Here is a 27,588-nt window from a genome sequence, read left to right on the forward strand (position 1 = left end):
CATATAGGCACCAACGATATAGGTAAAAAATAGAGCCTACAATCAGAATTTAGGGAGTTAGGAGATAAGTTAAAAAGTAGGACCTCAAAAGTAGTAATCTCAGGATTGGTACCAGTGCCATGAGACAGTTAGAGTAGAAATTCAAGAATAGTCAGAATGAATACGTGGCTTGAGAGATGGTGCAGGAGGGAGGGGTTCAGAGTTTTGGGACATTGGAATCAGTTCTGGGGGCGGTGGGACCATTACAAATCGGATGGTCTACACCTGGGGAGGACTGGACCTAGGGGGTGCTTTTGCTAACACTGTTGGGAAGGTTTTAAACTAATGTGGTAGGGGGATGGGAACCAAATTAGGAAGTTAGAGGTCAGTAAATAGGCAGCAACTAAAGCCAGTAAGGTACAAGATAATAAACTCATTGTGACTAAGGGGAAGAGTAGACAGGGAGGAGATGATGAATGCAAAGGGACAGGTGGTCTGAGGTGCGTTCGTTTTAATGCGAGAAGTGTAGCAGGTAAGGCAGATGAACTTAGGGCTTGGATTAGTACCTGGGAACATGATGTTATTGGTATTACTGAGACTTGGTTGAGGGAAGGGCAGGACTGGCAACTGAATATCCCAGGGTATAGATGCTTCAGGAGGGATAGAGAGGGAGGTAAAAGGAGTGGAGGAGTTGCATTACTGGTCAGAGATGATATCACAGCTGTGATTAAGGAGGGCACTATGGAGGATTCGAATACTGAGACAATATGGGTAGAGCTAAGAAATAGGAATGGGTGCAGTAACATTGTTAGGACTTTACTACAGTCCTCCCAAAAGCGAGTGTGAAGTAGAGGTACAAATATGTGGACAGATTAAGGAAAAATGTAGGAGAAATAGGGTGGTCCTGATGGGAGATTTTAACTTCCCCAACATTGAAAGGGACTCATGTAGTGTTAGAGGTGTAGATGGAGCAGATCTTTGTAAAGAGCATCCAGGAGAGTTTTTAAGAGCAGTGTGTAAATAGTCCAACTCGGGAAGGGGCCATACTGGACCTGGTATTGGGGAATGATCCCGAGCAGGGGGTTGAAGTTTCAGTCGGTGATTACTTTGGGACTAGCGATCACAATTCCGTAAGTTTTAGAATACTCATGGACAAAGACGAGAGTGGTCCCAAAGGAAGAGTGCTAAATTGGGGAAAGGCCAAGTATAACAAAATTCAGCAGGAGCTAGAGAATGTGGATTGGGAGCAGCTGTTTAAGGGTAAATCCACATTTGAAATGTGGGAGTCTTTTAAGGAAAGGGTGTTTAGAGTGAAGGGTAGACATGCCCCTGTGAAAATGAGGGATAGAAATGGCAAGATTAGGGAACCATGGATGACGGGTGGAATTGTGAGACTAGCTAAGATGAAAAGGAAGCATACAAATGATCTATGCGACTTAAAACTGATGCTTTGGAGGAATATCGGGAAAGTAGGACAAATCTCAAATGCGCAATAAAGAGGGCTAAAAGGGGTCATGAAATATCTTTGGCTAACAGGGTTAAGGAAAATCCCAAAGCCTTTTATTCGTATATAAGTTCAGAACAGAAATGCGGAGACATTTCTTCAGCCAGAGAGTGGTGGGCCTGTGGAATTCATTGCCGCGGAGTGCAGTGGAGGCCGGGACGCTAAATGGCTTCAAGGCAGAGATAGATAAATTCTTGATGTCGCGAGGAATTAAGGGCTAAGGGGAGAATGCTGGTAGGTGGAGTTGAAATGCCCATCAGCCATGATTGAATGGCGGAGTGGACTCGATGGGCCGAATGGCCTTACTTCCACTCCTATGTCTTATGTCTTATGGTCTTAAGTGTAAAATGTACTAGATGCTGTGGTATGAAGAGGCAAGAGTTCAGCTCCTTTTCCACCAACACACCTTTAATGGTTCAAACTCACTCTGCACAGAACTCTACAGATCATCACAAGCTTCAGAGTCCACCTGAAGCCCCTTTACATATCAGTGTCAATCATTGAACACTTAACATAAATGAGACAATCATTGAACACTTAACATAAATGAGACAACTAATTGCAATGTCTCTTAACCCATTACTTAACAATAAGGAGCAAGAGGGTAACTAGAGAAAGGATTGGCCCACTCAAAGACAAAAGAGGGAATTTACGCGTGGAGTCAGAGGAAATGGGTGAGATTCTTAATGAGTACATTGCATCGGTATTCACCAAGGAGAGGGACATGACAGATGTTGAGGTTAGGGATGGATGTTTAAATACTCTAGCTCAAGTCGGCATAAGGAAGGGGGAAGTTTTGGGTATTCTAAAAGGCATTAAGGTGGACAAGTCCCCAGGTCCGGATGGGATCTATCCCAGCTTACTGAGGGAAGCGAGGGACGAAATAGCTGGGGCCTTAACATATATCTTTGCAGCATCCTTGAGCATGGGTGAGGTCCCGGAGGACTGGAGAATTGCTAATATTGTCACTTTGTTTAAGAAGGGTAGCAGGGATAATCCAGGGAATTATAGACCTGTGAGCCTGACGTCAGTGGTAGGCAAACTGTTGGAGAAGATACTGAGGGATAGGATCTATTCATATTTGGAAGAAAATAGACTTAACAGTGATAGGCAACATGGTTTTGTGCAGGGAAGGTCATGTCTTACAACCTAATAGAATTCTTTGAGGAAGTGACAAAGTTAATTGATGAGGGAAGGGCTGTAGATGTCATATACATGGACTTCAGTAAGGCGTTTGATAAAGTTTCCCATGGCAGGTTGATGGAAAAAGTGAAGTCGTATGGGGTTCAGGGTGTACTAGCTAGATGGATAAAGAACTGGCTGGGCAACAGGAGACAGAGAGTAGTGGTGGAAGGGCGTGTATCAAAATGGAGAAGGGTGACTAGTGGTGTTCCACAGGGATCCGTGCTTGGACCACTGTTGTTTGTGATCTACATAAATGATCTGGACGAAGGTATAGGTGGTCTGATTAGCAAGTTTGCAGATGATACTAAGATTTGTGGAGTTGCAGATAGAGAGGGGGACTGTCAGAGAATACAGCAAAATATAGATAGATTGGAGAGTTGGGCAGAGAAATGGCAGATGGAGTTCAATCCAGGCAAATGCGAGGTGATGCATTTTGGAAGATCTAATTCAAGAGCGGACTATATGCTCAATGGAAGAGTCCTGGGGAAAATTGATGTACAGAGAGATCTGGGAGTTCAGGTCCATTGTACCCTGAAGGTGGCAACGCAGGTCGATAGAGTGGTCAAGAAGGCATACAGCATGCTTTCCTTCATCGGACGGGCTATTGAGTACAAGAGTTGGCAGGTCATGTTACAGTTGTATAGGACTTTGGTTAGGCCACATTTGGAAAACTGCGTGCAGTTCTGGTCGCCACATTACCATAAGGATGTAAATGCTTTAGAGAGGGTGCAGAGGAGGTTCACCAGGATGTTGCCTGGTATGGAGGGTGCTAGCTATGGAGAAAGGTTGAGTAGATTAGGATTGTTTTAGTTGGAAAGACAGATGTTGAGGGGGGACCTGATTGAGGTCGACAAAATTATGAGAGGTATGGAAAGGGTGGATAGCAACAAGCTTTTTCCAAGAGTGGGGGTATCAATTACAAGGGGGTCACGATTTCAAGGTGAGAGGGGAAAAGTTGAAGGGAGATGTGCGTGGAAAGTTTTTTACGCAGAGGGTGGTGGGTGCCTGGAAGCTTTGCCAGCGGAGGTGGTAGAGGTGGGCACGATAGCATCATTTAAGATGCACCGAGACAGATATATGAATGGGTGGGGAACAGAGGGAAGTGGGTCCTTGGAAAATAGGCGACCGGTTTAGATAAAGGATCTGGATCAGCGCAGGCTGGGAGGGCCAAAGGGCCTGTCGCTGTGCTGTAATTTTCTTTGTTCTTTGTTCCACACGGACAGTGACCCAGGGCCGGGATACGAACCCGGGTCCTCAGCACCATAGTCCCAGTGCTAGCCACTACCCCACGTGCTGCCTCTCCTGTGGGATTAATAATAATAATCTTTATTAGCGTCACAAGTAGGCTTACATTAACACGGCAATGAAGTTACTGTGAAAATCCCCAAGTCAGCACACTCCGGCGCCTGTCCGGGTACACGTCTTCCGGGACTTGCGGGAGGAAACCCACGCAGACACGGGGTGAACGTGCAGACTCCTCACAGGCAGTGACCCAAGCCGGGAATTGAACCCGGGTCCCTGGCGCTGTGAGCCATACTTACCTTGTGGATGTGCCCCTGCACTCTGGGGTTTCCCTTTGTTTGGGGGCATTCCAAAATGGCCAAGGCCACCGTACTCCCCAGGAGGCCTGGCCCTACCACTCTGGGGATTCCCTTTATCCAGGGGCCACCCAAATGGCCTCCAACTATGTGTACGCCATGTGGGTGAGCCCTTGCACTCTGGGATTTCCCTTTGTTTGCGGACCCTCCCAATTGGCTGTTTGCGGTGCCTTTGTGGTTCAGATTTTTAGACTTAGTCCTGAGCTGCTCATACTCCCTCGGCAGAACCTCTTTATTAGTCCTTCTTATGTTGTTAGTACCCATGTGGTCCGTGACAACCAAATCCTTTCACTCCCACTCCAGGGGCTGGATTCTCCCCTACCCGGCGTGACGGAGGGTGCCGGCGTAGGGGAGTGGCGCCAACCACTCAGGTGTCGCGCCTCCCCAAAGGTGGGGAATTCTCCCCACCTTTGGGGGCCAGCCCCGCGCCGGAGCAGTTTGCACCAGAAGACTGGCGCAAACACCCGGCGCAGTCGGAAGCGGGGCTGGCCGAAAGGCTTTCGGCAGTCGGCGCATGCGCCGGCAGTGACGTCAGCGGCAGCTGGCCGCTGACGTCACTGCCGGCGCATGCGCGATTCTCCTCCGCGTCCGCCATGGCGGAGGCCGTGGCGGCGCGGAAGGAGAAAGAGTGCCCCCACGGCACTGCCCCGCGGAGTGAGCGGGGGGCCCCGATCGCGGGCCAGGCCTCCGTGGGGGCACCCCCCGGGTCCGATCGCCCCCCGTCCCCCCAGGACCCCAGGGGCCTGCTCGCGCCGCTGAGCCCGCCGTTCCAGAGGTGGTTTAAACCTCGGTGGCGGGAGAAGGCCTCCCAGTGGCGGGACTTCGGCCCATCCGGGCCGGAGATTTGAGGTAAGTTTTTAAAAAATGAAATCCCGCCGGCGCCAGCTGTTTTCACAGACTGCCGGCGGGATTTGCACAACGCCGGTTTATGACCGGCGGGAGAATTCAAAAACCTGCGGGAGCGGAAATAACGCCGCTTCCCGCCAATTCTCCGACCCCTGCGTGGGGTCGGAGAATTTCGCCCCAGGTTTCTCTGCAGCTCTGAGGTGTCCTCGTCTTTGGCAGCAGGTTGGTAACATAGCATTCTGGACTCTCTTGGCTGCTGGGAACAGTATCTCTACACTAACAGTACTGTCCCCGAAAACTACATTTCTTTTTACTACCTCCACTTGAATGGTTCACTGCAGCATGTGCTGCGGTCCGTTTATCATTCACCCTACAAACCTTGCTCTTGTCCATACAAGCTGCAAGAACCTCAAACCTGTTGGAAAATTGCAAGGACTGAGGCTCCTTAATTGCTATCATGGACACCCATAGCTGCCTCACTTATACTCACGCCCTCCTGTCCCTGACCCAGGACCAAATCTGAAATACTAGCATAAGGGGTGTGACTGCCCAGGTAATACTCCACCTCCCAGCTCATCAACTCAGAGCTGAAGTTCTTCAAGTTGCAAACACTTCTACAGATGTGGGCCGCATGGATCACAGAGGTGTCCACCATATCCCACATGCTGCAGCTGCAACATATCATCTGTCCTATTATCTTTATTTTGTTTTATTTAACTAATTAGGTTTCAAGTTTTGAAATATAGCTCAACAATTTTCTGCAGTCATGTTTAACTCGTTATGCTACATCTCTCCAATACCAATGTAAACTACTGCCTCAGTTTAGAGAAAGAATAAAAAAAACTTAAAACTTACCAATCACCTGCCTGCTCACCTGATTAATGCCATCAGCTACCATCATCTTCGGTTCCCTCTCTTAGACCATTCTTTTATTAAAAAAAGACAAGAGAGCACCAACTGGTGGGCAGCATGGTAGCACAGTGGTTAGCATCGAGGCTTCACAGCGCCAGGGTCCCAGGTGCGATTCCCTGCTGGGTCACTGTCTGTGCGGAGTCTGCACGTTCTCCCCGTGTCTGCGTGGGTTTCCTCCGGGTGCTCCGGTTTCCTCCCACAGTCCAAAGACGTGCAGATTAGGTGGATTGGTCATGCTAAATTGCCCTTAGTGTCCAAAAAAAAGGTTAGGAAGAGTTATTGGGGATAGAATTGAAGCGAGGGCTTAAGTGGGTTGGTGCAGACTCGATGGGCCGAATGGCTTCCTTTGCACTGTATGTTCTATGTTCACCTCCTCCTTCAATGCATAAAAATTCCCCACTTACTAAATTCCCAATGTTAAGATTCAGCTGTGCTGCACTCAAATAAAACTGCACCACGGTGCTGCTTACTTTGTGCACCTTCTAAATTGCCTGCATTTGTACATGCTGAGATTCCAGTGACCCGAGTCAGCTACTTCTGGTCAGGCGACCAATTCTAAGTAGGTATTGAATTCACAGAACTGTTACAGCATAGAAGGAGGCCATTCTTCCCATCATGTCTGTGCTGACTCTCCGTAAGAAACATTTACCCAACACCACTCCGTGGCTTTTCCCCATTGCCCAAAACATGAAGGAGACCTCACCATGGTGCCATTTTACTGGTCAACAAAAACGTGGACCAAGCTTGATGGTGCCTGGGGAGGTCTCCGGGTGGTCAGGCACTCTTGCTGCCACCTGGGCACTTTGGCACTGCCAGCCTGGCATCTTGTCACTGTCACCAGGACACCCTGGCAATGCCACCCTAACACTAACAGGATGCCTGGGGGATACTGCCAGGCTGGAAGGGGCACTGCTGGGGTGCTAGGCTGACAGTGACAAGGTGTTTGGGTGCCAGGTTGCCCGTGCTAGGGATCAGGCCCAGGTGTGCCCAGCCCTTATTTAGAGTATCCAATTCATTTTTTCCAATTAAGGGGCAATTTAGCGTGGCCAATCCACCTACCCTGAACATCTTTGTGTTGTGGGAGGGACAGCACGGTGGCGCAGTGGATAAAACTGCTGCCTCACGGCTCGAGTTCCCAGGTTTGATCCCGGCTCTGGGTCACTGTCCGTGTGGAGTTTGCACATTCTCCCGTGTTGCGTGGGTTTCACCTCCATAACCCAAAGATGTGCAGGGTAGGTGGATTGGTCATGCTAAATTGCCCCTTAATTGGAAAAAACTAATTAGGTACTCTAAATTTATACAAAATAAAGATCTTTGGGATGTGGTGGGAGCGAAACCCACGTAAACATGGGGAGAATGTGCAAACTCCACACGGACAGTGACCCAGAGCCGGGATCAAACCTGGGACCTCAGCGCCATGAGGCAGTAGTGCTGACTATTGTGCCACCGTGCTGCCCCCTCGACCCTTTCATGAATGGGAACAGTTTCTTCCTATGCACTCTGGCATGGTGGCACAGTGGTTAGCACTGCTGCCTCACAGCATCAGGGACATGGGTTCAATTCCGGCCTCAGGTGACTGTGTGGAGTTTGCACATTCTCCCCATGTCTGTGTGGGTTTCCTCTGGGTGCTCCGGTTTCCTCACACAGTCCAAAGATGTGCAGGTTAGGTGGATTGGCCATGATAAATTGCCCCTTAGTGTCCAAAGATGTGACGGCTAGGTGGGGTTATGGGGTTAGTGTGGGGGAGTGGGCTGAGGTAAAGTGCTGTTTCAGAGGGTTGGTGTAGACTTAGAACATGGAATATAGAACATACAGTGCAGAAGGAGGCCATTCGGCCCATCGAGTCTGCACCAACCCACTTAAGCCCTCACTTCCACCCCATCCCCCTAACCCAATAACCCCATCCTAACCTTTTTGGTCACGAAGGACAATTTAGCATGGCTAATCCATCTAACCTGCACGTCTTTGGACTGTGGGAGGAAACCGGAGCACCCGGAGGAAACCCACGCAGACACGGGGAGAACGTGCAGACTCCGCACAGACAGAGACCCAGCGGGGAATCGAACCTGGGACCTTGGTACTGTGAAGCCACAGTGCTATCCACTTGTGCTACCGTGCTGCCCTTGATGGGCTGAATGGCCTCATTCTGCACTGCAGGATTTCTATGATTCTAAATCTCCTCGCAACCTTTTTTTCTCCCAGGAAAACAGCCCCAAAGTCTCCAATCTGTCTTCATAGCTGAAGTTCATCAGCCCAGGAGCCATTCTTGTGATTTTTTTCTGTCCTCTCTCCAATGCCTTCACATCCTTTCTAAAGTGTGGCAGCCAGAACGCTCACAATACTCCAGCTGAGGTTGATTCAGTCGTCTGTACAGGTATAACAGAACTTCTTGGCTTTTATATTCTAATTCTCTATTAATAAAGCCTTGGATACTGTGTGCTTTATCCACCTGTCCTGCCACCATCAATAACGCATGCACATATCCATACAGGCCCCTCTACTCATAAATAAATTATACTCTTTAATTCATACTGCCTCTCCACGTTATTTCTACCAAAATAGATCACAGACTAGAATATAGAATCCCTGCAGTGCAGAAAGAGGCCATTCGGCCCATCAAGTCTGCACCAACCCTTCGAAAGACACCCACTCTTGGCCCAATCTCCCTCCCTGTAACCTCATTCTAAAGGGCAATTTAGCATGGTCAATCCATCTAACCTGTACGTATTGGACTGATGAACTTTGTGAAATGAGGCAGACTGAGTTTAGCCAAGGCATGTCAGGGTAAGTCGATCCTTTGGGCTGAAGGACAAGGAATATCACTGTGAACATACTCCTGAAGGTTTGCCCCATTTCTCCAGGGTTTCTGATGGCTCATTACTTTTTTATTTATTCATGAGCTGTGAGCATCACTGGCAAGGCCAGCATTTATTGGCCATCCCGGAGAGATTCTCCTGTGGAAATTCCAGCCCGACAACTTTCAGAGCGGATGTTCACCCAACGTTCACTTTCAGAAGCTGTAAAATATTCCATGGCTCTATTTGAAGAAGGGAGTGGACTTTCGCTCTGTGACCCTGGCCAACGTTCTGACCCAACCAACAACACCACCAACCATCAAAAACACATGAATTGGCCATTCACTTCATATAGATTTTGTGGGGTCTTGTAGATTAGTAGCTGTATGTATTTTGGCAGAAACCTGTCAGATGAATCACTTCACATGTTTTTGCATTGAATTTTATCCATTACCTGTCTACCAATTTGACTATGTCCTTTTGAAGGACATAGGACTGTCCTCCTCACAGTTCACAATGCTGCCAAGTTTCATATTACCCATAAATTCTGAAATTGTGTCCTGTACACTAAGTTCTAGATTGTTAATATGTATCAGGACAAGCAAGTGTCTCAACACTGACCCCTGAGGAACTCCATTAATCATTAATCTTGCTCAGCCAATTTACTATCCATATTGTTATCACTCTTTTTACTCATTGAGCGATAACTTTGCTCACAGCTAACTTTGCAGCTGCTTTCAGCAGAGGAGCTTGTTACTGTTATACTTGAGTTATTGATAAACGCAAACATGACTAGATTTTAGAAAGAGATCAACCTTAAAATTCCCTCACTTACCAAATTTCCAAAGTTACACCATCTTGCTGCACTTTTTAATCCTTCTTCCCAGACCAAGCTATATAACTGGCTCTTGCCAATGAGCACAGTTATTAGATGATAAGTACGTTATGTATGAAAGCATTTTAACAGGGAATGGTCACGGTAGCAGTATTAAATTTAAACTGGCACATAAGCTCCATCTTGTGGCCAATGTGTTGTATGGATTCACCATCTTGCACGTGTATTCACATCTCATTTGATGAGAGGTGCAATGTTTTACAGTGTTGCGCAAAAGGCTAAGCAGTGCTGGAGAGGTTAAATCCCATGTGTTGGAGTTCCAAAATAACAGCTATACTGCTGTGAGGAGGTGCGAGTCCAAGTTTGATCCTGTAATGTTCCAACCATGTGATGCTTGATGACACAGATTCTGCAAATTTCATTTTGTCCTGTCACAACTCCTCCTTTTAAAAGAACTCAATATAAACATTACCTTCAGATGTCCATTTTGTTCAGTCACAGCACACTCCCTTTGAGACCTCACCCCAAAGAATCCAGCCTGACACCTTAGTGCAGGAATGAGGTGAGCCGCATGGTCCAAGGTGCAGTTTTCAGACAAAACGTTAAACTGCAGCATCAGCTGCTTTCTAACGCTGATGCAAATGATCCCAGAGCAGGATAGAGGAATTTCACCCCCCTCCCCCCCACCCCCACCCCCACCCCCTCCGTCCGCCATGTCTGTCATGATATGCACACACACACATAATGATATACAGACAAGCAGCTAATGGACACAGCAAACAGGACATGACCAATAAGCAGGCAGGACACTCAGGGGCGGGATCTGACTATAAAAGACACAAGGCACTCACACTCCGCCTCTTTCCACTGATGAACATCTAGAGAGTCAGTCAAGGGTGTTGTTACAATCTCACACCTCCACCACGTGGCTAAGAGCTAGTCTGGTTCAGTCAGACTGAGCATCAGGAACTGTGGACAATAGGCTAATGCATCTCAAGTAGGAGCGATAATCACTTGATGGGTTATCAGGGGCTTCTCCAAACATGACCCGGCAGCCTGTCTGAGTTCTGTACATTCGCATATTCAGATTCAAGTCGGATATTCTGCAGTTCTCTTGCTGGAGTGGACTGTGGTTTTAAGTTAAAGTGCCCAACTCTTTAATTTAGAATATCCAATATAATTGGCCTTAAAACTAGGCCCTGATTACATTACTACATTCGCTCCTCATGATCCAGTGAGCGTCAGCGATCCAGATCACACAATCCTTACCAAACCATCTCAGCGAGCAAGTACACCGAATCCGGATTTTACAGTATCAGCCTAACCCACAATAAGAACAACAAATTTAAATGAAGTAAAATAATTTAAAAAACAATGAAGAAACAATACATCAAAGTTTACCATACAAAACAATAAACAGTACAAAATGACAAGTGACACTATACATATTGCAATATAGACGGGAGAGTATCAAGGTTGTTGATTGTCGAGCCTTTCCCGATGTCGGATGGTCCTTGCCGAGTACAGGTGTTGTAGGATTTCCATCTTCCACTGGGCAAATTTAAACATGAGGACGGTGAGATACACCGCCATAAGTAGGAGTCCTATTATGGCTAGGTATGACAGAATGTGGTTCTGCTGAGATCAAGGTAGTATCTGTTAAGCAGCAGGGTAGCATGGTGGTTCGCACAATTGCTTCACAGCTCCAGGGTCCCAGGTTCGTATTCCCGGCTTGGGTCACCGTCTGTGCGGAGTCTGAACGTTCTCCCCGTGTGTGCGTGGGTTTCCTCCGGGTGCTCCGGTTTCCTCCCACAGTCCAAAGATGTGCAATCCAAAGGTGGATTGGCCATGCTAAATTGCCCCTAGTGTCCAAAATTGCCCTTTGTGTTGGGTGGGGTTACTGGGTTATGGGGATAGGGTGGAGGTGTGGGCTTGGATAGGGTGCTCTTTCAAAGAGCCGGTGCAGACTCGATGGGCCGAATGGCCTCCTTCTGCACTGTAAATTTATGATTCTATGAAGTCTTATTAATATCTGATTCTATTTTCCTTTTCTTTACTAGAATGTCGTATGACCCTTTTGTTTTTTTAAAAAACAAAAAAATAAGTAAATGAATAATAAAGGCCCAATAGTGTCATACGAAGGATTGGTCGGTAATTAATAACATTACATTCTTCATCCCACAACCAAACTGGTGTGTCGGCAGATCATGGAAACAATACAATATGGGCGGATAAAAGACCTTTCCAATTGGATGATGCATGGAGTGGACGGAAAAAGCTATTTACAATTTGGAGCATGATGTCTTGATTCCTCCTCAGCAGAGGGAACCAATGTGGGTGGGCTGCGTTACCACCTCTGGTAGTGAGCGCAGGGTCAGGCGGATCCTGAGGGTCTCTGTACCAGGGAAACCATAGCGGGTGATCTTCTCTGGTTCCCCGGAGTCCTTTTGATCGAGGTCAACCTCAGACGTAGAACATAGAACAGTACCGCACAGAACAGGCCCTTCGGTCCTCGATGTTGTGCCAAGAATTGTCTGAAACCAAGATCAAGCTATCCCACTCCCTGTCATTCTGGTGTGCTCCATGTGCCTATCCAATAACCGCTTGAAGGTTCCTAAAGTGTTCGACTCCACTATCACAGCAGGCAGTCCATTCCACACCCTAACCACTCTCTGATTAAAGAACCTACCTCGGACATCCCTCCTATATCTCCCACCCTGAATCTTATAGTTATGCCCCTTTGTAACAGCTACATCCACCCGAGGAAATAGTCTCTGAACGTCCACTCTATCTATCCCCCTCATCATCTTATAAACCTCTATTAAGTCGCCTCTCATCCTCCTCCACTCCAAAGAGAAAAGCCCTAGCTCCCTCAACCTTACCTCATAAGACCTATCCTCCAAACCAGGCAGCAACCTGGTAAATCTCCTCTGCACCCTTTTCGGTGCTTCCACATCCTTCCCATAATGAGGTGACAAGAACTGCATACAATACTCCAAATGTGATCTCACCAGGCCCATATATAGTTGCAACATAACCCCACGGCTCTTATCTCAAGCCTCCTGTTAATAAACGCTAACACACTATAAGCCTTCTTCACGGCTCTATCCACTTGAGTAGCAACCTTCAGAGATCTGTGGACATGAACCCGAAGATCTCTCTGTTCCTCCACATTCCTCAGAACCCTGCCGTTGACCATGTATCCGCATTCAAATTTTTTCTACCAAAATGAATCACCTCGCACTTATCAGGGTTAAACTCCATCTGCCATTTTTTGGCCCAGGTCTGCATCCTATCAATGTCTCTTTGCAGCCTACAACAGCCCTCCACCTCATCCACTACTCCACCAATCTTGGTGTCATCAGCAAATTTACTGACCCACTCTTCAGCCCCCTCCTCCAAGTCATTGATAAAAATCACAAATAGCAGAGGGCCCAGCACTGATCCCTGTGGTATACCGCTGGTAACTGGTCTCCAGTCTGAAAATCTTCCATCCACCACCACCCTCTGTCTTCTATGTGATAGCCAGTTACTTTCCAATTGGCCAAATTTCCCTCTATCCCACACCTCCTTACTTTCTTCATGAGCCGACCATGGGGAACCTTATCAAACACCTTACTAAAATCCATGTATACAACATCAACTGCTCTACCTTCATCTACACACTTAGTTACCTCCTCAAAGACTTCAATCAAATTTGTGAGGCAAGACTTACCCTTCACGAATCCGTGTTGACTATCCTGGATTAAGCTGCATCTGTCCAAATGGTCATAAATCCTATCCTTCAGGACCTTTTCCATTAACTTACCGACCACCGAAGATGAGGTCTTCTTCCTGACGTCCAGTGAATCGGAGCTGTGACCGGACGGGCCGGAATCGATTCCGGGGGTATGGGGTGGAGGTTCGCGGCCTGGAGTACAGGGTGTGGGTTAAGCGGTTCTGGGGGCTCGAAGATCCCCGCTAGTGAGACGTGGTGTTGGTGGAAGTTCTGCTGTGAGCCAAATACCTTCATCCGGTTGATATGATACCACCTGGCTTTCTTAGGGCCCATCAATACTTTGTATACAGGGGGGGCTGGCTTTATCTGTCACCGGATAGGGTCCGGTGTATTTGGGGGATAAGAAGGTGGCTGGCTGGAAAACCCGGAGCAGTACCTTTTGCCCGACCTTGTACTCGACGGGAATTTCTTTCCAGTCGAAGTAGGCCTTGCTTTGCTGTTTCCGTTTTCCCACCTTAATCACTGCGGCCTGTTGTGCTGCCTGTACGTTTTGTATTATCATGGGTGAGGGCTGTGACTTAGGGCCCTGATCCACCCAACCCCAATAGAGGTTTGATTCCCTGCATCGGTCGCCCGGTCATTAAGACGTGGAGAGTGAAGCCATTGGAACTAGACGCAGTGTTTCTCATTATCATGAGTACAAAGGGCAGGACTTTATTCCAGGAACAATTGTTCTGCTGAACGGTCTTGCAGATCATGTATTTCAGAGTGCGGTTCATCCTCTCTACAATGTCACTGGATTGGGCGCGGTATGCTATGTGGAATCGCTGTTTTACTCCAAATAGTCCCATCACCCGCTGCATTACCTGTGCTGTGAAGTGAGTGCCCTGGTTGGAGTCAATACTGCGGGGCAGACCCCACCTAGTAAATATGTGTTGCACTAGGATGTCAGCCGTGACCTTGGCAGTGTTGGTGCGGGTTGGAAAAGCCTCCACCCACTTGCTAAAAGTATCCACAATGACCAGGATGTACTTGTACCCCTGCACCAGGTGGTGGGGGACCGATGTAGTCGATTTGGAGGTTTGTGCAACGCCTCTCTACTGGGCGGATGTGCCTGAGTTCTGCCTTTTGGGCATATTTATCAGGGTTGTTTTGGCCGCAGATTATACAATTGTTGACATAATGTCGCATATTTTGTTCTAGCGCCGGCCACCTGCACAATCCTAGGATTCGTTTGCTCGTGGCCCCCGCTCCCTGATGGCCCTAGACATCATGATTTCGGAAATCAATTTGATTTTGGTCTCTGGTCGGAATCAAAGGGGGGGGGGGGGGTTGACTTTTATTATTCCGTATTCTCTGACCCCTTTTTGGGGTCGTTTGCTGCAGGAATCAAGCATTTGTGAGGCTCCCCACTATACGCTATGTTGTCTGCCAGGAATGTAGAGGTGCGGGTATGTTTCACTACAATGTCCCAGCCTTGGAGCATAAGTGTCCACCGTGCTATCCTGTTCTGGCTGACTGCCCCAACCTTTACCGCCCGTTTAGCAGCAATTCTATAGGGGTATATTCAATGAGAATAGTGAGGGGATTTAGGCCGACTATGTAATTAAAACACTGTACTGCCCAAAAGACCGATAGTCGGTGTTTCTCAAATATTGCAAAGCTGTGTTCGATCAGTGTTAACGTGCGGGAAGTGTAGGTACTGGGCCCAGTCATCCGTGCCGTTCTTGGAGGAGCACGGCAGCTAGTGTGCTGTCAGTGGCTACTACTTAAAGGGCAAAGGGGAGTTCAAGGTTGGGTATCTGTAAAGCAGGGGCTTGTGCAAGGGATTGTTTGCGGTCTGAGACTGCTTGTGTGTGTCGTGCAGTCCAGACTCATGGAGTGTTTCTTTGCAACGGTTCAGACAGGGGAGCGGCTTTAGTGGTGAAACCGTCGATGTGGTTCTGGCAGTATCCCACCAAGTCCAGAAACGAGCATAGTGAGCTCGCGTCCTTTGGTAAGGGAAGGCCTTCCCTTACCAAAGGACTCAATTTGAGGAAGACTCGATTCGCTTCCTATCTCGTGCTTTCCCTCAGTCACTACTGTACCCAAGTAAGAGACCTGTGGTCTCATGATCTGGGATTTCATGGGATTTACATTTAATCTTTGTGTAGTGAGGAGGTTCAGCAGTTCATCCAATTATTTGAGATGTTCCCCTCTTGTTTCAGTTTGTAAGAGGAGGTTATCTATGTATTGTACCAAATATTCTGGTTTGGAGAATCCCTCCAAGCCCTTTGCTAAGCACTGGTGAAATATGGAAGGGAAGTTATGTAAACTTGTGATAAACAGGTCCAGGTGTACTATTGTCCCAGGAATAAAGAACAAAGAGCAAAGAACAAAGAAAGGTACAGCACAGTCACGGGTCCTTCGGCCCTCTAAGCTTGAGCCGACCATGCTGCCTGTCTAAACTAGAATCTTCTACACTTCTGGGGTCTGTATCCCTCTATTCTCATTAAATGTGAAGGCAAATTTGTATTGACAATGGTGATCTAAGGGAATTGACCAGAAGCCATTACTGATACCCAACACTGCGAAACATTGTGTGTGTGGGGCTTGTTTCATCATGGCTTCTGGGCTAGTCACCCCTGTGGGGGCTGTGATGGCGGTGGTCTGATTTAAGGCTCGATAATCAATGGTAAGCCTCCAGGAACCATCTGGTTTCCTTACTGGCCATATGGGGGAGTTGTTACTGGAAGCAACAACTCCTTGTGTTAATAAACTGCTAATCACCTTGGCCACTACCCTTTCGGCTTGCTGAGGGAAGCCGTACTGTCTTTGGGGTTTAGGGTCAGGACCTTCTATGATTACTTCTCCTATTCAGCCGCAGTCATTTAATTAAAAAAAAAATTTAGAATACCCAATTAATTTTTTCCAATTAAGGAGCAATTTTATCGTCACCAATCCACCTACCCTGCACACCTTTGGGTTGTGGGGGTGAAACCCACGCAGACTGTGCCACCGTGCTGCCCTAATCAGCCGCAGTCATGTTTGTGACTGACAAACGCCTGTGTGTGTTTGGCTAATATACCCTGTGCTTCAGGGTCCTCCGTCATTGATGTGGGGCTGATCCATAATTCTCCAAAAGTGGAGATTTGGTCTTTGTATCTGCCGGTGGCCACCTCGACTGGGGATTCGCGTGTAGCTGGCAATCGCCATATAAAAGAATTTGCCAGGTCGAATGATAAGTTGCATTTTCTCATCAGGACAGATCCTAATATATGTTCAGCTTTGGGGTGGAATTTCACTAAGATGGGTGGTAGAATAGTGGATGCATTGGTGGTCATCTTCCGGGATTCTATAGACTCTGGAACTGTCCCCGCAGATTGGAGGATAGCTCACGTCACTCCGATACTCAAAAAGGGAGGTAGAAGGAAAGCAGGGAATTATAGACCAGTAAGCCTAACATCGGTAGTGGGGAAAATTATTGAATCCATTATCAAGGACTTTATAGCAGAACATTGAGAAAGCAGTGGCAGGATCAGTCAGAGTCAGCATGGATTTATGAAGGGGAAATCATGCTTGACAAATCTGTTGGAATTCTTTGAAGAGGTAACCAGTACAGTCGACAAAGGGGAGCCAGTCGATGTGATATATTTGGACTTTCAGAAGGCATTTGACAAAGTCCCGCATAAGAGATTATGCAAAATTAAAGTGCATGGGATTGGGGGAAATGTATTGAGGTGGATAGAAAACTGGTTGGCAGAGAGGAAACAAAGAGTAGGAATTAATGGGTCCTTTTCAAATTGGTAGGCAGTAACTAGTGGGGTACCACAGTGATCGGTGCTGGAACCCCATCTATTCACAATATATATATTAATGATTTGGATGAGGGAACAAAATGCAACATCTCAAAGTTTGCAGATGATACCAAATTAGGTGGGAGGGTGAATTGTGACGAGGATGCAGGGATCCTACAGCAAGATCTGGACAGGTTGGGCGAGTGGGCAAATCAATGGCAGATGCAGTATAATTTGGATAAGAGTGAGGTTATTCACTTTGGAAGCAAAAACAGGAAGGCAGATTACTACCTGAATGGTAAACTGGGAGAGGCGAGTGTGCAGCGGGGCCTGGGTGTCCTTGTGCACCCTTCGCTGAAGGTAAGCATGCAGGTGCAGCAGGCGGTAAAGAAGGTTAATGGTATGTTGGCCTTCATTGCAAGAGGTTTCAAGTATAGAAGCAGGGATGTGTTGCTGCAATTGTACAGGGGCTTGGTGAGGCCACACTTGGATTATTGTGCGCAATTTTGGTCTCCTTCTCTGAGGAAGGATGTTCCTGCTCTCGAGGGAGTGCAGCGAAGGTTTACCAGACTGATTCCAGGGATGGCGGGACTGTCATATGAGGAGAGATTGACTACCTTGGGATTGTTCTCGCTGGAGTTCAGAAGAATGAGGGGGGATCTCTTAGAGACTTATAAAATTCTGACAGGACCTGACAGGGTAGATGCAGGGAAGATGTTACCAATGATGGGTGTGTCCAGAACCAGGGGTCACAGTCTGAGTAGTCAGGGTAAACCATTTCGGACGGAGATAAGGAGGCATTTCTTCATACAAAGAGTGGTGAGCCTGTGGAATTCATTACCACAGGAAGTAGTTGATGCTAAAACTTTGAATATATTCAAAAGGCAGCTGGATATAGCACTTGGGCAAAATGGGATCAAAGGCTATGGGGAGAAAGCAGGATTAGGGTATTGAGTTGGATGATCAGCCATGATCGTGATGAATGGCAGAGCATGCTTGAAGGGCCAAAAGGCCTCCTCCTATCTTCTATGTATCTATGTGACATACCAAGTTTTCTAATCTGAATACTAGCAGATAAGTTTCCGTACCCTCCTGTAGTGACCTGTAAAACCGCTTAATGTGATTGTTTTCCGGGTACGCCATGTGCAGTCAAGGTCTCGGGATGTGTTTAGAGTAATGTGGGATCCCCCTATGTCCCAAAGGACCTCAGTGAGGCGGCTTCCAACCTCTCCGTGTACTGGCGGTCTCCCTACACTATCCCATTTGGTGTTACACACCCAAGTCAGTGAGGCCGGGCCCGTCATGCTTCGGGTCTGTGTTCTAATTGGGGATATAGGTTAAAGTGGGTGTCAAAGTTTTCTAGTGGGGTTATGGTGGCTTGTCGGGCTGGTCCTTCAAGGGGCATGGGTCGGGGTCCATCGTTGGGGAATGGCTGAGACGGTCATGTAGGGTAGTTGGTTGGTGCCCTACAGTCCCGGGCGAAATGGTTGGGTTGCCTGCAGTTGTAACACTGTGCTTGTGGGGGTGGGCCTCTGGGCTTGGCTCTGCATGGTTCCCTGTGGCGGGGGTTGGGCATATGTCCTGTTTGGGTTTTTACATAGAATTTACAGTGCAGAAGGAGGCCATTCGGCCCACGGGGCTGGTGGAGTACCGTGCCAGCGGGAGTGGCAGAGGCGCAGTTACCAATGCCCCCACGCAGCTCTTCCAGCCCAATAGGGGCCACCAGCCCTTCTCCCTGCTCCCCATCCACCGTTGGGAAAATCAGCCCCTCCAAGAAGTGCCTCATCCCCTCCAACCCACAGGGGGTTCCGACCTGTACAGCCTGTTGTAGAAATCCCTAACACGCCTTATTCACCCCTACTGAATCACCAACCAGGTTCCCATCCCTATCCTTTCCTTTCCCTATCTCCCTGGCTGCCTCCCTCTTCCTAAGCTCCTGTGCAAGCATTCTGCTGGCCTTCTCTCCATGTTCATAAATTGCCTCCCTCGCCTTTCTCAGCTGCTCCACCACCCTCCCTGTGATCAGCAAGCTAAACTCTGCCTGTAACCTCCGCCATTCCCTTAAAAGCCCTGCCTCTGGGGTCTCCACATACCTCCTATCAATCTGTAGTAACTCCTTTACCAGTCGGTCTGTCTCTGCCCTGTCCACCTTCTCCCTATGGGCCTGGATCGAGATCAGCTCCCCCTGACCACCGCCTTCAGTGCTTCCCAGACCACCGCTGCTGAAATTTCCCCCGTGTCATTGACTTGCAGGTAGCTCTGAATACATTTCCTCAGCCGCTCGCACACCCCTTCATCCGCCAAAAGTCCCACACCTAACCTCCAGTGCGGGCGCTGGTTACTATCTTTACCAACCTGCAGGTCAACCCAGTGCGGAGCATGATCTGAGATTGTGATCACTGAGTACCCCGTGTCCACTACCCCAGCCAGAAAGGCCCTGCTCAAAATAAAGAAATCAATCCGGGAGTACACTTTATGCACGTGTGAGTAGATGGAGAGCTCTTTCATCCTCAGCTCCCCAAATCTCCATGTATTCCCCCCCCCCCCCCCCCATCAGCCTCTTTGTTCCTTTGCCATTGCTGGCACCCTGCCCGTTTTCAAGCTTGACCGGTCTAAGCCAGGGTCCATAATTGTATTGAAGTCCCCTCCCATGACCAACCTGTGCGAGTCCACATCCTGTATCTTTCCCAGCATCCTCCTAATAAACTCCACATCGTCCCAGTTTGGCACATATACATTCACTAATACCACCTGCAGCCCCTTTAGCTTCCCACTGACCATAATGTACCGACCTCCCATGTCCGAGATTATTCTATCCGCCTCAAACACCACCCGCTTATTGATCAGGATCGAGACTCCTCTAGTCTTTGAATCTAGTCCCGAGTGAAAGGCCTGACTGACCCAGCCTTTCCTCAGTCTAACCTGGTCCGTTACCTTAAGGTGCATCTCCTGCAACATTACCACGTCCGCCTTCAATCCCCAAAGATGCGCGAACACACGTGCCCTTTTGACCGGCCCATTTAACCCTCGAACATTCCAGGTGATCAGCCTAGTTGGGGGGCTCACTACCCCCCCCCCCCCCCCCCCCCCCCCCCCCCCCCCGCCCCCCTCCGCCGATCCGTCATCCCCTTTTTTTAGGCCCGCCTCCAGCCCGTCGTCCGCACCTCCACCGGTCAATCCCCAGGCAGCCCCTGCCCCTGACCTCCTCTCTGATCCTCCCTCGTCAGCAGAACATTCATCCCCCCCTCCCTCCCTCGCAACAACACCCTGTAACCCAACCCTTTTCTTAAACCAAACATATGCACACATCCCACTGCGCTTCCGAGAGCTAGCTCACCCAGCTAGCTTGGTGGCCCCTATCCCCGGCACCAGATAGTCTCCCTCCTATCGTTCCCCCCCCCACCACTCAAACAAACAAACTCCACCATCAAACAATCTCCACACAGTTGTCCAACAGAAAAAACACCAAGATCAAAACAAGCACACCTCCATCCCCCAACAGTGCAAATGAAAACCTTAATCAATCAGCTCTACTACTGGTTCCAAATCAATGCAAACGGCATCACAAACATCTTCCATAAAACACAAAACGAGAAACTTTTTACAAAAGCAGAGAAACAAAAAGGAAAAACAAAAACACGAACATTGCAGCCAAGTTCAAAAGTTCTCAATCCACCACCAGCCCTTTCTTTCTCGCAAAGTCTAACGCGTCCTCAGGCGACTTGAAGTAGAAGTGCTGATCCTCATGCGTGACCCAGAGACAAGCTGGGTATAACAGTCCAAACTCCCATTCGCGGCTTCCTCGCGAGTGCTCTGTGAGCCCTATCCACCTCCAAGGGCTGGGCAATGCCCCTTCCCCCAGCAGCTTCTCAAACATGTCTGCGATATATGCCCCAGCGTCTGTTCTATGGTGATATGCATCACTGTAGATACACAAGGGGTTAATGTAAGTACACGTAGACTAGCTAGACACTAGAGGGAGCACCAGAGACATGACACAGACACTCAACCAATAGATCAGTAAGATAGGACACAACCAATGGGCATTCACGATACACACAGAGGTGACACTACCACAGGGGGGCATTACACCAACCCATATATAAAGGACACAGCGCACATGATCTTCCTCTTTCCAGTGGAGACACTCAGTGAGTACAGACACAGGGTTGATTCAACATCACACCCACCACATAGATTGTAGCAGACTGGTTCATCAGTCTGAGTAGCTATAGAAGGATTAACAGTAGAGGTGAATCCGAGTAGGAGAATTGTAAATAGTTTAATAAACGTGTTGAAATTATCTACATGTCTGAACCTTCCTTTGTCAGAGTGAACATCAAGGAAGCAGCTTATGCTATGCCAAGAGTGTAACAAGACACGTTCCCTTGGACCTCTCCGGGAGCCCAACAATTCTTAGGTTCTGCTGGCGGGACCTATTCTCTATATCCTCCACCTTCTCCAGAAGCTTCTTCTGCTGGTCCCTCAGCATCGCCACCTCCAGCTCCACCGCAGTCTGATGTTCCTCCTGCTCAGCCAGCACTTTCTCCACCTTCTGGATCGCCTGATCCTGGGCTTCAATCTATGCTCCAACCGCTCAATCGACTCTTTTATCAGGTTCAAACAGTCCTGTTTCTGCGCAGCAAAGCCTTCCTGGATGACTTGCATCAGCTGCTCCAGAGACTGCTGGGTCGACAAGCCAGAGGTCCGACCCTCCACCATGCGTCTCCTGTTGCAACTCCAGCCCAGGTCTTCTCTATCTTTTTGTTTGTGCACTTACGAACACTTCTAGTACTTCTCTCCATGCACCGAAGTGGGAATTCAGTAGAGAATTTCCACTAACATCCGTTTTACAATTCAAGTCTGTTAGAAAATCGGGGGAAAAAGTCCAAAAGTCCGACCAGAGCAGGAGCCACCAAAATATGCGACTTACTCCTTCATAGCCGCCACCGGAAGTCCCCAGGCGTCTTTATTTATGAGAACAAAGTATGGGCACAGATATAATGCAACACACTTTATTAAATATAGTTAACCTGTAAATTACCCACTATATATAGTAAGAAACACCCAGGAATTCGACTATACTACCCGCAAAGGTGGTTTGGTATGCTGCAGATCCAAGTCCCTCTAGTTCCTCTTTGCTAAAGGTGATTTTTGCTGGCTGTTTCTTCCTTCCATCTGGTCTGGTCAGGTCACCTAACACACCAAGTCTTTGCTTCCTAGATGTGCAGAATGCCTACTTTTATCCCCTGTCCGCCACCCACCTCCTTTTCCACCTTCCCTTGGCTTTCGGACAATAGAGACTTGGGAGGCAGGAGCTCAGCGCACAATGGTCTAGCTGATGACCTGTTGACAGGGCACTTGAGCCCACCCTAGGAGAAGCGATGATTGCTTGATGGGTATCAGGAATTATGGACAATAGGCCAATATATTTTTTTTAAAATAACTTTTTAGAGGTATTTTCTTTGGCATTTTAACATCAACAAATCAACAATATAAGTAACAAGAAAAATATATACATAGTGCAAATTCCGCCACCCTCTCCCGCAGGTCTTGCCATTACTTACTCCCCTAACCTACACTAGCCTAGTCCCCCCTCCCTACTGACAATTAGTTTTCTGTGAGGAAGTCGACAAATGGTTGCCACCTCCGGGCGAACCCCAACAGAGACCCTCTCATGGCGAACTTAATTTTCTCCAGGCAGAGGAAGCCTGCCATGTCTGAAAGCCAGGTCTCCAATTTCGGGGGCTTTGAATCCCTCCACGCCAGCAATATACGCCTCCGGGCTACCAGGGAAGCAAAGGCCAGAACATCCGCCTCTTTCTCCTCCTGCATTCCCGGGTCCTGCGATACCCCAAAAATCACCACATCCAGACTCATTGCCACCCTCGTATTTAATACCGTGGTCATGGTGTCAGCAAACCCCTACCAAAATCCACTCAGTTTTAGATATGCCCAGAACATTTGGACATGGTTCGCTGGCCCCCCCCGCACACCTATCCTCCACCTCAAAGAATCTGCTCCTCCGGGCCACTGTCATGTGAGCTCTGTGAACAACCCTTAAAACTGGATCAGGCTGAGCCTGGCACATGTTGCGGTAGCATTGACCCTTCCTAGCGCTTCCGCCCAAAGGCCCTCCTCCATCTTTCCCCCCAGCTCCTAATAGACCAATATATCTTAAGTAGGAGCAATAATCACTTGATGGGGTATCAGGGGCTGCTCCAGGGATTCCCTGGCAGCCTGTCTGAGTTCTGTATATTCAGATTCAAGTTGGATATTCTGCAGACTTCTTGCTGGAGTGCTCTGTGATTTTAATTTAAAGTGCCCAATTCTTTAATTTAGGATAACCAATTTAATTGGCCTTAAAACTCGGCCCTGATTATATTGCCACAACATCATGCAAGTCAGGAAAGGAGAGATAGATATGGACTTCCTTTCTATTTAAATAACACATTAACTGAAAAGCAGAACAGAATTAATTGGAAGCAAAAAAGAATCTCATTCAGCTATCACAAACTTAAATAAAGACCGCATTCTGCTGACTATTACAGAATCTAAATACACCGTACTGACCGCATTCAGCTATTACTGAACCTAAATACAGCGTACTGCATTCAGCTGTAATCGGGTTGGAAAATAGGGAACGTAACTCTTCTAGTCAAACAAGTGGGGAGACAGAAATCAAGATGCTACAAGCCAGTTGGCTTAACATTTGTCTTGGGGAAAATCTCAATGCAATCAGGCAGAGTCAACATGATTTTGTGAAAGGGAATTCATGTTTCACTAATTTATTAGAGGCTTTTGAGGAAAAAAACCCAGAAGATGTGGATAAAGGGAACCTGTGGATGTGGTATTTTAGATTTCCAAAAAGCTTTTGACAAGGTGCCAAATCAAAGGTTACAACATAAAGTGCTCAGGTGTAGGATTGTAGGGAGTAACATATTGGCATACATAGAACATTGGTTAGCTAAAAAGAGAGTAGGAATAAATGGGTCATTTTCGAGTTGGCATGATGTAACAAATAGAATGCCAAGGGAGTTCGGCCATTGCAATCTCCGACCACGTTCCGCATTGGATGGAGTTGGAGGATGGGGGAGGTGCGGGACCAGCGCCCGTTGTGGCGGTTGGATGTGGGGTTGTTGGCGGAGATGTGCAGGAGGGTCCGGGCAAGTATTGAGGGGTACCTCGAGGTGAATGATACGGGGGAGGTCCAGGTGGGGATGGTCTTGGAGCCTTGAAGGCAGTGATTCGTGGGGATGCTGATATCCATCCAGGCACACAGGGAGAGGAGCGAGAGGAGTGAGAGGGATGGCTGGTGGGGAAGATGCTGGAGGTAGATAGGAGGTACGCGGAATGGCACCAGAGGAGGAATTGTTGGGGGAGAGGCGCAGTCTACAGGCTAAATTTGATTGCTGACCACTAGAAAGGCGGGAGGCACAGTGGAGAAGGCACAAGGGGCGGGTATGAACATGGTGAAAAGGCGAGTAGGAGCTGGCTCATCAGTCTCCGCAAGCGGATGCGGCTAGGGAAATTGCTGGAGTGAAAGATAAGAGTGGGATGTGGTGCGGAATGGGTAGAGGTGAATGAGGTCTTCAAGGACTTTTACGGGGAACTGTACTGGTCGGAGCCAACGGTGGAGAGGAGGGGAATGGAGAGGTTTCTCGACGGGCTATCTTTCCCGAAGGTGCAGGAGGAGCGGTGGAGGGGTTGGGGCGCCGATTGAGCTGGAGGAGCTGGTTAAGGGGATTGGCAGATGCAGTCAGGGAAGGCGCCGGGGCCTGATGGGTTCCCGGTGGAGTTTTATAAAAAGTTTGTGACCTAGTGGGCCCCTTGCTGGTGCGGACACTTAATGAGGCGTGGGAAGGGGGACTTTGCCCCCGACGATGTCGCGGGCGCTGATATTCTTAATCTTAAAGAGGGACAAGGACCCCCAGCAGTGTGGTTCATACAGGCCCATATCTCTCCTTAATGTGGATGCCAAGGTGCTGGCAAAGATCCTGGCCACCCAGGATAGAGGACTGTGTGCCAGGGGTTGTGCACGAGGACCAGACAGGTTTTGTTAAGGGAAGACAGCTGAACACGAATGTGCGGGTTGTTGAATGTCATCACGATGCTGGCGATTGAGAGGGAGGCTGAGATAGTGGTGGCGCTGGATGCGGAGAAGGCCCTTTGATAAAGTGGAGTGGGGGTACTTATGGAGGTGTTGGGAAGTTTGGATTTGGTGAAGGGTTTATTAGATGGGCGAGGGCTGCTACATGAGGCCCCGATGGCGTGTGGTGGCCACGAATGGGAGGAGGTCAGAGTACTTCCGGCTTTACCGAGGGAACAGGCAGGGATGCCCCCTGTCCCCCTTATTGTTTGCATTGGCAATCGAGCCGTTGGCGATGGCGTTGAGGGATTCAGGGAGGTGGAGGGGTTTGGTGCGGGGTGGGGAGGAACATAGGGTGTCGTTGTATGCCGATGACCTGCTACTGTATGTGGCGGACCCGGTGGGAGGGATGCCGGGGGTGATGGAGCTGCGAGCTGAGTTTGGGACCTTTTCAGGCTATAAACTAAAATGTAGGCAAGAGTGAGGTGTTTGTGGTGCACCCTGGGGACAGGAGGAGGGAATTGGTAGGCTCCCGCTTAGGAGGGCAGGGGAGAGTTTTAGGTACCTGGGATGCAGGTGGCCAGGGACTGGGGTACTCTTCACAAGCATAATTTCACAAGGCTTGTGGATTAGATGGAGGAGGAGTTCAAGAGGTGGGACATGCTGCCATTGTCGTTGTCGTTGACGGTGCTTCCGAGGTTCTTGTTCCTCTTTCAGTGCCTGCCCATCTTCATCCCCAGGGCCTTCTTTAGGAGGGTGACTAGCAGTATTTTGAGCTTTGTGTGGGCACATGGGACTCCGAGAGTGAAGAGGGTGTTCGTGGAGCGAGGGAGGGATAGAGGCGGGCTGGCGCTGCCAACCTTTTGGGGTACTATTGGGCGGCCAATATGTCAATGGTGCGTAAATGGGTTGATGGAGGGGGGGGCGGCGTGGAAAAGAATGGAGATGGCGTCTTGCAGAGGTACGGGCCTGGGTGCCTTGGTAACGGCGCCATTGCCGCTCTCTCCTAAGAGGTATACCACGAGCCCGGTGGGGCGGCGACCCTAAGAATCTGGGGACAATGGAGACGGCATAGGGGGAAACAGGGGGCTCGATGGAGGCTCCATTAGGTGGAAATCATCGGTTCATCCCGGGGAAACACTGATGGGGGATTTAGGGTGTGGCATAGGGTGGGCATCAGTAAACTGAGGGACCTGTTTATTGGCAGGAGGTTTGCGGGTCTGGGGGAACTGGAAGATAAATTTGGGCTCCCCCATGGGAACATGTTCAGATACTTGCAGGTAAGGCGTTTGCTAGGCGACAGGTAGAGGAATTCCCTTTGCTGCCCTCGCGGGGGGACGATGGACAGAGTACGTTTGGGGGGTGTGGGTCGGAGAGGGGAAGGTGTCTGATATTTATAAGTTAATGCAGGAGGTGGAGGAGTCGTCAGTGGAGGAGCTGAAGGATAAATGGGAGGGGGACATAGAGGAGCAGATAGAGGACAGGACTTGGGGCGGATGCCTTGGAGAGTTAACTCTTCCTCTTCATGTGCGAGCTTAGTCTCATCCAATTCAAGGTGCTGCACCGGTTCCACATGTCCGTGACTAGGATGAGTAGGTTCTTTTGGGGTGAGGACAGGTGCAACCAGATGTTCGGGGGAGTCCAGCGAATCATGCCCATATGTTCTGTGCATGGCCCGTCACTGGAAGAATTCTGGAAGGGGGTGGCGGGGACGGTGTCGAGGGTGGTTGGATCCAGGGTCAACTAGGGTGGGGGACTCGCGATTTTTGGAGTGCGGCAGAGCCGGGAGTGCAGAGGCGAAAAGAGGCCGTGGTCCTGGCCTTTGCATCCCTAGTAGCCCGGCGGAGATCTGATGCAGTGGAAAGATGCGAGGCCCCCAAGTGTGGAGACCTGGATCAGTGACATGCGGAATTTATAAAATTGGAGAGGGTCAAATTTGCCCTGAGAGGATCGATACAGAGGGTTCTATAAACGGTGGCAGCCTTTTCTGGACTTCCCGGCTCAAAGATAGGTATCTTGGTCAATAGCAGCAGCGACCCGGGGGGGCGGGGGGGGTGTTCTTTATTATTGTTTCTATTTTTTCTATGGTTATGTAACTTAACATTGTGTTAATTTAAGTTGTTAATATGTTTTGTTGTCATTGAGGATGGTGAATGTTTATGACGGCTATCATTATTGTTATTGCTGGTATTTTATTGCGGTTCGTTGTTATATAAATACAAAATTTTTCAATAAAAATTATTTTAAAAAAAGAATGCCAAAGGGAGCATTGCTCAGGCCTCAACTATTTACTATTCATATAAATGACTTGGATGATGGGACCAAATGTCTAGTTGCTAAATTTGCTGATT

This window comes from Scyliorhinus canicula, chromosome 1 (genome assembly GCF_902713615.1).
Source record: "Scyliorhinus canicula chromosome 1, sScyCan1.1, whole genome shotgun sequence".
Taxonomy (NCBI): Eukaryota; Metazoa; Chordata; class Chondrichthyes; order Carcharhiniformes; family Scyliorhinidae; genus Scyliorhinus; species Scyliorhinus canicula.